Source organism: Arabidopsis thaliana, assembly GCF_000001735.4.
Source record: "Arabidopsis thaliana chromosome 1 sequence".
Taxonomy (NCBI): domain Eukaryota; kingdom Viridiplantae; phylum Streptophyta; class Magnoliopsida; order Brassicales; family Brassicaceae; genus Arabidopsis; species Arabidopsis thaliana.
The window spans coordinates 15,589,968-15,599,021 of record NC_003070.9 but is presented as its reverse complement, the minus strand read 5'-3'; the positions used below and the strand labels follow the sequence as shown (position 1 = coordinate 15,599,021).

The 9,054-nt window shown below is 37.7% G+C and overlaps 2 pseudogenes across 2 annotated transcripts; both read right to left on the bottom strand.

Annotated features, from left to right (window-relative positions):
- Nucleotides 1-2,587: 2,587 nt before the first annotated feature.
- On the bottom strand, nt 2,588-2,947 carry AT1G41827 (annotated as a pseudogene; the record flags this gene model as incomplete). The annotated part of the gene is made up of 1 exon: nt 2,588-2,947.
- Nucleotides 2,948-4,880: 1,933 nt separating this feature from the next.
- On the bottom strand, nt 4,881-8,093 carry AT1G41825 (annotated as a pseudogene; the record flags this gene model as incomplete). Its single annotated transcript has 1 exon — nt 4,881-8,093.
- Nucleotides 8,094-9,054: the final 961 nt, after the last annotated feature.

Genomic DNA, 9,054 nt, shown 5'->3' with positions numbered 1-9,054 from the left:
TTGAATCTTCTGACAAGGAAACACTACTTTATCTTTTGGGATCCAGTTGCGTTACAAGTTCTTATACTCTATCATACACACAACATCTAGTCATATATCACACCAAAAACGCTAACTAAGCTTCTTCTTGCTTCTCAAAGCTTTGATGGTGTAGTCGAAGTCCGTATGAGTTTTTGGATTTGAATCTTTGATATGAGTCAAATTACCCTAATGACTACTCTCTCAAATAAAGAGGTTGTTATAGCACTTAGGGATCGAATTCCACAAAGTTCTCGGATCACACAATAGATTAACAGTTTTGAATAAAACTAAATAGAAAATATTATAAAAGTAAAAGACAAGAAAGCAATTAAAATTGGTTGTAGATTCATATGATTAAGACGTCGGGTTTAGGGAAATTCTCAGGAAATATCAGAATAGTTGATCTAGCAGTAAACTAGGATTATTAACAAACATTTCTAGAACACAAATCACTAATATAAAGTAACCGGTGGTGTTCCGCCAAACTCACTATGCTTAATAGTATTGATCCCAACTCTCTTGTAAATTCCTAGAACTAAGCAAGCATTATAATCAGGTTTGATAAGTTCACCTAAGTAATCGACGCTAGCACGCATCTAAATACTAGGCTCATCTAAGATAGTTCCAGTAATAGATACCTATGGTGTGCATACCTATTATCCTAAAATCAAGTTCTAGTTAGTTACTCTAAAACTAGCATTAAGAACAATCTAAGATTAAGAATTCTAAAAATATTATCCTAACAGGGTTTTCGATCTACTAATTCATCCAAATCCCTAATGAGAATCCTTAAACCCAACAAGAGAACTACTCAAGCATGATCATAGAAGAACAAAACATGATTGAATAAGAAATCAATGTAAGAAACAATAAGAGAATAGAGTTTAGAAAGATCTTCTCTAAAGGGAGTGTCAACAAGCTTTTTCTCCCAAGTACAGAATAGATAATAAGAGTTAGGTCTAAACAATGACCTTTAAAATATATGTATATAACCTAAAACGTGCAGGGACTTCTTTAGAAATAAGAGAAAGTTCTGGACCGAATTTGGAAATCTTCAAAACATCAATAAGTTGCGCAATTGAATTGGCATTAGGTATTGGTGTCGCTCGACACCAGGGGTTGTGTCGATCGACACCTACGTCAAATTTCGTCTCCGGATTGCTTCTGCAGCTTAGGTTGTCTGTTTTGCTCCAGAATGCTCCATAATCTCCAAATGCATCCCAAACATGTAAAGACCTGAAAAAGACTAGAAAAGACTCTACAAATAACAAAAGAACTCTAAAAACTATACCTAAATCATAGCTAAAAGCAGTGAAAATCGAGGTATATCAACTCCCCCAGACTTAGCTTTGATTACCCTCAAGCAAAACATAAAAGCCGAACCCGTGGAAGAGTTTTGAAAACACAGGAACTCCCAATCTCTCTAGCTTATTACCCTGATCATACAAACCAAATCCATGCACTAAACAGTTCTAGTCAAATCCTGACCACTATGTAATTTCCGCTAGCCCACACAACATCCTAGATTCCATACCAAAGCACTCAACTATATCTATTAGGCTCTCATCGCTAGGTCTCATCAATCAAGTTAACATTTAAGAACCTTCTAGAATCATTCCTGTACTATACCATAACAAATCGACCATTCACTTTCTTTTTATTTCTGGTGTTCTTTATCTCCCTCATACTTATTATTTTTAGAGAGTAAACAAAGGGGAACTCGCATACTGGATCGACACCCTCGGTATTTTTCCAACCATTGTAATTGATCATTTCAAACAATGTTTAATGATGGAGTCATAGGAAACATTCCTACCCCTATACACTATCTGAAAATCCTGTCAATCTCTCATTATTATACATATTTTTTTTATCAAGGGAGAGGAATACGTTCTTTTTATCACATTAGTCGATTTATCAGGTATGAACAAGGAGTCAAGTCCTACGAACATTAACTGTTTTGATGAGGTAAAAGGAAGAGCAGTGAGATTAGCTCCATCATTTATGGATTAAGTTGGGAATGGATGTCCTTAAGTTTGTTGGTTGGTCTTCTGGATTTTCCATTAGTCGGATTGATTTGAATCTTCAATACTTAAGCAATCCAAGCAATAAATTCGAAAGAGAGATCATAATTTCAGAGAAAAGTTTTGACTCAATGAAACGACTCAAAAATAAGAAAAAGAAGAGTAAGAATAAGACTCAAAAAGAAAAACGTAGTTAATAACTGCTTCCCCCAGACTTAAACGTCACTGTCCTCAGTGGCATTCAAATCCAGAGTAAGCAAGAAAAAAAAAAGAAAAAAAAAAAAAAGAAAAAAAAAACATATCAGTGGGTTACCTTCCACTAAGCGCTTGTTTAAAGTCAATAGCTTGACTTGGTTGGAGTTCAGGACTTGGATGGAGGAAAATTGGACTTATGCTGCAATCTCGCCTTCAAAGGCGATGTGTAAACATATCGGCTATGTGCAGCATCTGGTGTCGATCGACACTAATTGTGCAGAACCATCTGTCTGTGAAACGCGATGGTGTCGATCGACAGGTGTGTGGTGTCAATCGACACTGATTCTATGCAACTCTCATCTGCACGTGAATTGACACTGCCATGATTTTCCTACAAACTTGTCTCAACCAAGTAGATACTTTCTTCAAGTAGAAAATCATTGATAGGAACGTCATCTTCAAACTTGATCCTTGACAAATGATCAACAACTCCATTCTCAATCCCTTTCCTATCCCGTACTTCGATGTCAAACTCTTGAAGAAGAAGAATCCATCGTAGTAATCTTGGCTTAGCATCCTTTTTCTACATAAGGTACTTGAGTGCTGAATGATCTGTATGCACAATTACCTTTGAACCAACCAGATAAGGGCTGATATGAGTCAAATTACCCTAATGACTACTCTCTCAAATAAAGAGGTTGGTATAGCACTTAGGGATCGAATTCCACAAAGTTTTCGGATCACACAATAGATTAACAGTTTCGAATAAAGCTTATTAGAGAATGTAATAAAAGTAAAAGACAAGACAAGAAATAAAAGAGATTGTCGATTCAGATGATTAAGACGTCGGGTTTAGGGAAATTCTCAAGAAATATCATAATAGTAGATCTAGCAGTAAATAAGGGATATTATCAAACCATTCTAGAACACAAATCACTAATATAAAGTAACCGGTGGTGTGCCGTGCTACTCACTATGCTTAATAGTATTGATCCCAACTCTCTTGTAAATCCCTAGAACTAAACAAGCATTATAATCAGGTTTGATAAGTTCACCTAAGTAATGGACACTAGCACGCATCTAAATACTAGGCTCATCTAAAATAGTTTCAGTATTAGATACCTATGGTGGGCATCCCTAATAACCTAAAATCAAGTTCTAGCTATTTACTCTAGAACTAACTAGAACTAGCATTAAGAATAATCAAAGATGAAGAATTCTAAATATTTTATCCTAACAGGGTTTTTGATCTACTAATTCATCCAAATCCCTAATGAGAATCCCTAAACCCAACAAGAGAACTACTCAAGCATGATCATAGAAGAACATAACATGATTGAATAAGAAATCAATGATGAAATTAAGAGGAGAAAATAGATTAGAAGAATCTTCTCTAAAGGGAGTCTCCACATGGTTTTGCTCCCAATAATAAAAGAGATAATAAGAGTTAGGTCTAAACGATAACCTTTAAAACTATATATATATATATATATATATATATATATATATATATATGACCTAAAACGTGCAGGGACTTCTTTAGAAATAGGAACAAGTTCTGTGCCGAATTTGAAAATCTTCAAAACATCAATAAGTTGTGCAATTCAATTGCCGTCAGGTATTGGTGTTTCTCGACACTAGGGATTGTGTTGATCGACACCTACGTCAATTTTCGTCTCTGGATTGTTGTCGCAGCTTAAGTTGTCTGTTTTGCTCCAGAATGCTCCATAATCTGCAAATGCATCCCAAACATGTAAAGACCTGAAAAAGACTAGAAAAGACTCTACAAATAACAAAAGGACTCTAAAAACTATACCTAAATCATAGCTAAAAGCAGTAAAAATCGAGGTATATCAACTTCCCCAGACTTAGCTTTTGCTTGCCCTCAGGTCAAACACAAAAGCCAAACTCGTGGAAGAGGTTTAAAAACATAGGAACTTCCAATATCTCTAGCTTATTACCCTGATCATACAAACCTAATCCATGCACTAAACAGTTCTAGTCAAATCCTGACCACTATGTAATTTTCCGCTAGCCCACACAACATCCTAGATTCCATACCAAAGCACTCAACTATATCCATTAGGTTCTCATCGCTGGGTCTCATCAATCAAGTTAATGTTTAAGAACCTTCTAGACTCATTCCTGTATTATACTATAACAAATCGACCATTCATTTTCTTTTTATTTCTGGTATTCTTTCTCTCCCAGACTTATTCTTTTTAGAGAGTAAACAAAGGGGAACTCGCATACTGGATCGACACCCTCGACATTTTTCCAACCTTTGTAATTGATCATTTCAAACAATGTATAATAATGGGGTCATAGGAAACATTCATACCCCTATACAGTATCTGAAAATCATGTCAATCTCTCATTATTATACATATATATATATATATTTTTTTTCTTTCAAGGGAGAGGAATACTTTCTTTTTATCACATTAGTCGATTTATCATGTATGAACAATGAGTCAAGTCCTACGAACACTAACTGTTTTGATGAGGTAAAAGGAAGAGCAATGAGATTAGCTCCAGCCTCTGTATATTATGTTGGGAATGGATGTCCTTAAGTTTGTTGGTTGGCCTTCTGGATTTTTCATTAGTCGGATTGATTTGAAACTGCAGTACTTAAGCAATTCAAGCAATAAACTCGAAAGAGAGATCATAATTCCTAACAAAATCATTGATAGGAATGTCATCTTCAACCTTGATCCTTGATAAATGATCAGCAACTCCATTCTCAATCCCTTTCCTATCCCGTACTTCGATGTCAAACTCTTGAAGAAGAAGAATCCATCGTAGTAATCTTGGCTTAGCATCCTTTTTCTGCATAAGGTACTTGAGTGCTGAATGATCTGTATGCACAATTACCTTTGAACCAACCAGATAAGAGCGAAACTTGTCAAAAGCAAACACCACTGCTAACAATTCTTTCTCTGTTGTCGCATTATTCCTCTGTGCATCATCAAGTGTTCTACTTGCATAGTGGATAGCATGTAGTTTATTGCCTTTCCTTTGTCCCAAAACAGCTCCAACCGCATAATCACCTGCATCACACATGATCTCAAAAGGTAAATTCCAGTCCAGAGGTTGAACTATTGGAGCACTCACTAATGCATTTTTAATCTGATTAAAAGCATCATGACACTCAGAATTGAAGTCAAACTTCACATCCTTACAAAGCAAAGCTGTTAGTGGCCTGGCAATCTTACTGAAATCCTTGACGAACCTCCTGTAAAATCCAACATGTCCAAGAAAACTCCTCACAGATTCACGCTATCTAGTGCCTGTAAACTTGTCATAACCTCTATCTTGGCTTTATTAACCTCAATACCAGCACCTGAAACTTTGTGACCAAGAACTATACCTTCCTGAACCATGAAATGACACTTCTCCCAATTAAGAACCAAATTCTTCTCTTCACATCTAGCTAGAACTTTGCGAAGGTTCTCCAAGCATGCTTCAAATGAAGACCCATAAACAGAAAAGTCATCCATAAAGACTTCTATGAAATTCTCAATCATGTCTGTGAAGATTGACATCATACATCTCTCAAATATCGCAGGAGCATTGCATAGACCAAATGGCATTCTGCTATAAGCAAAAGTACCATAGGGACACGTGAACATGGTCTTCTCCTGATCATCTGGATGGATTGGTATCTGAAAGAATCCTGAGTACCCATCAAGAACGCAGTAGTACTTGTGATTAGATAACCTTTCCAGCAGTTGATCAATGAATTGTAAAGGAAAATGATTCTTCCTTGTTGCAGCGTTCAGCTTCCTGCAGTCAATACACATCCTGTGCCCGGTAACAGTCCGTATAGGAATCAGCTCATTTTGTCATTCTTAACAACTCTAACACCTCCTTTCTTAGGAACCACATGCACTGGACTAACCCAATCACTGTCTTAAATAGGATAGATGATCCCAACTTCCAACAACTTCATGATCTCCTTCTTAACAGCATCCTTGAGATTCGGGTTTAGTCTCCGCCGATGCTCAACTGAGGGCTTAGACTCATCCTTGAGGTGAATCCTATGCATACACAAGTCTGGAGAGATACCTGTAATATCATCAAGAGAATAGCCAAGAGCTTTGCGATACTTGCGCAGCTTGCTTAGCAATAAAGTGAGCTCTACCTTGTTTAAAGAAGCATTAACAATGACATGATAAGTAGAGTTTTCACCAAGAAATGCGTACCTTAGCCCTGGAGGAAGTGGTTTTAGATCAACTTTAGGAGCTTTTTCTAGGCTCCAATCGCCAATTGTTGCTGCTTGGGAAGATGTGCCAATTAACTCCTCTTGAGCAACCAATTGCATTACATGCTCAATCCTATCCAGCAGCTTACCATACCCTTTGGGAACTTTGTCTATTGAGGGAATCAGAGCATGCTTCAAAGGAACAGCAAGTGTCATCTTCATGAGAAATTCATCAGCCAAAAAAGAGATAGTATCCAAATAGAAAGTCTTCCCATCGATGGTAGGCTTCTTAACCACCTTATTGATGTCAAACTGCATTGTAAGATCACCTACATTCAAGCCTATTATGCCCTTCCTTACATCAATAATGGCACCAGTTGTGACTAAGAAAGGCCTTCCCAAGATTAGAGGATCTTTAGGTTCTTTCTCATAAGATAAAACCACAAGATCTGTAGGAATGTAGCTAGTACCGACTTGTACAGGGACATCGCATATGATACCATCGGATCTACGAACAGATCGATCAGCAAGAACAAGAGTGATTTGCGTAGGCTCTAAATCTGTCAAACCAAGCCGGAGCGCAACTCAACAGGGCATCAAGTTGACACTAGAACCAAGATCGCACAAGCATCGATCAAAACTCTCGTTAAGGATACCACAATTGAGAACGAAGCTACCTCGATCTGGAAGTTTCTGTGGAATCTTGTTCTGAATAATGTCGCTAACCTGTGTAGACATCGTCATCACAACGGTCTCAGTAAGCATATCCTTAGTAACGATCCTCTTCACAAACTGTCTGATCATAGGAGAAGATTTCACAGCATCTATAAGTGGCATCTCTACAATCAGCTTATCCATCATAACTTTGCATCTAGCATCATCAAGCTCTTGTTTGGACTTCCTAGGACTCTTGGGAAAAGGAACCTTGGGTTTGGTTACCTTTGCTGCAGCTGAAATCGGGTTTTAGAGAATTCGCAAGGCTGGACTGGGTTGGTGTCGATCGACACACAATTGATGTAGGTTGACACTGTCGGGTTCTATAGTGTCTGTGTTGGCTGGTGTCGATCGACACTGGTGTCTAGTCTGCAAAAACTGCAACATCATTTTCTTCCAAATTGACAATTTTGGCTGCAGGAAGCTCTCGTTGAAGCACTAGATTTAGCTGTTTTCCACTCCTTAAGTCAATAGCACGAACATCTTCTTTGTTTGTAGTCAATTGCTTGATCCAATTGTTCAATATTTGAATCTTCCCATTCACATCGTCGGATAATGCAACCAGTTTTGTGATCAAAATCTGTTGTTTGCTTCTCTTGACCTTTGAGAATCTGTTCGAGCATAGATTCGATCGTTTTAGTGGTGTCGGGTGGAGGGTGGGCTTGTGTTGAAGAAGCATGATTCTGAATGAAGCTTGTAGTTTGCTGAACCGGTTTTTGATGTGTAGATTGCTGATTGAAGCTCATGTATCTCTGTTGATCCATCTTTTCTGAAGTGGCTAAACTGTCAACATGTGCAACATACTGAACTTGCGTTTTCCTTGCAATGTCAACACTTTTGGTACTAATGTTGGAAGCTAAGTTGTCAATCAACATTGTTGCATCTTCTGGATATCTTGACATGAAATTCCCATGACTAGCTGCATCCAATGCCATCTGATAACGTCAATGCTCTGAATCTGATCCAAGCGGCTTTAAATTCTTCAGCTGCTTCTTGAGAGAAGATAGAGATCTTCATTCTCAGCTCCTCGGACCTTGCATCATTATAAAAGTTGTTAAGAAAAGCAACCTTTATTTCTTTCCAAGTTGTCAGAGATCCAGGCTTCAACTGCTTAAGCCAAGAAGATGCATCCCCAGAATATGGGAAGAGCTTGCAGGGAAGGTAGTCAGAAGAAACACCTTCTGCCTTAATACTCGAAACCAAGTCTTCAAACTGCTCAATATGATCGATAGGATGATCTTGTGCTAGACCATGAAAAGGGTGGGTACTCACAAGAGTGTATAGAAAGCAGGGTTTATCTCAAAATCGCTTCTTTCGAATGTAGGTGGTCGGATTGCAGACCGATTGGAATAGAAGAGATCCGGTCTGTTGTAGTCATCAAGAGTCCTCCGACGACCATCTGCTCTGATTTCTTCTTGGTGTCGAGCGACACCCATATGGTGTTGATCGACACCATCAACGATTTCTGGTATCAGGTTTCACTGTTCATCTATTTTCTGACCCTCTTCGTTGTATGCTGACAAGCTTTGTCGCGTAACACTCCAGCAGCATCAGGTATTACTATCAGAATCTTGAGTTGCGTTTGAATTCTTTAAACTTCTGAAACACAAGAAGAAAAAGAAATAAAAACGCGTAAGTAACAAAAGAAAAGAAAAGCTTAAACTAAATTCTACACCTAATCTAATGGTGAATCGAAGAAAAATCCCCGGCAAATGCGCCAAATTTAATATGAGTCAAATTACCCAAATGACTACTCTCTCAAATAAAGAGGTTGTTATAACACTTAGGGATCAAATTCCACAAAGTTCTCGGATCACACAATAGATTAACAGTTTTGAATAAAGCTAAACAGAAAATATTGTAAAAGTAAAAGACAAGAAAGCAATTAAAATTGGT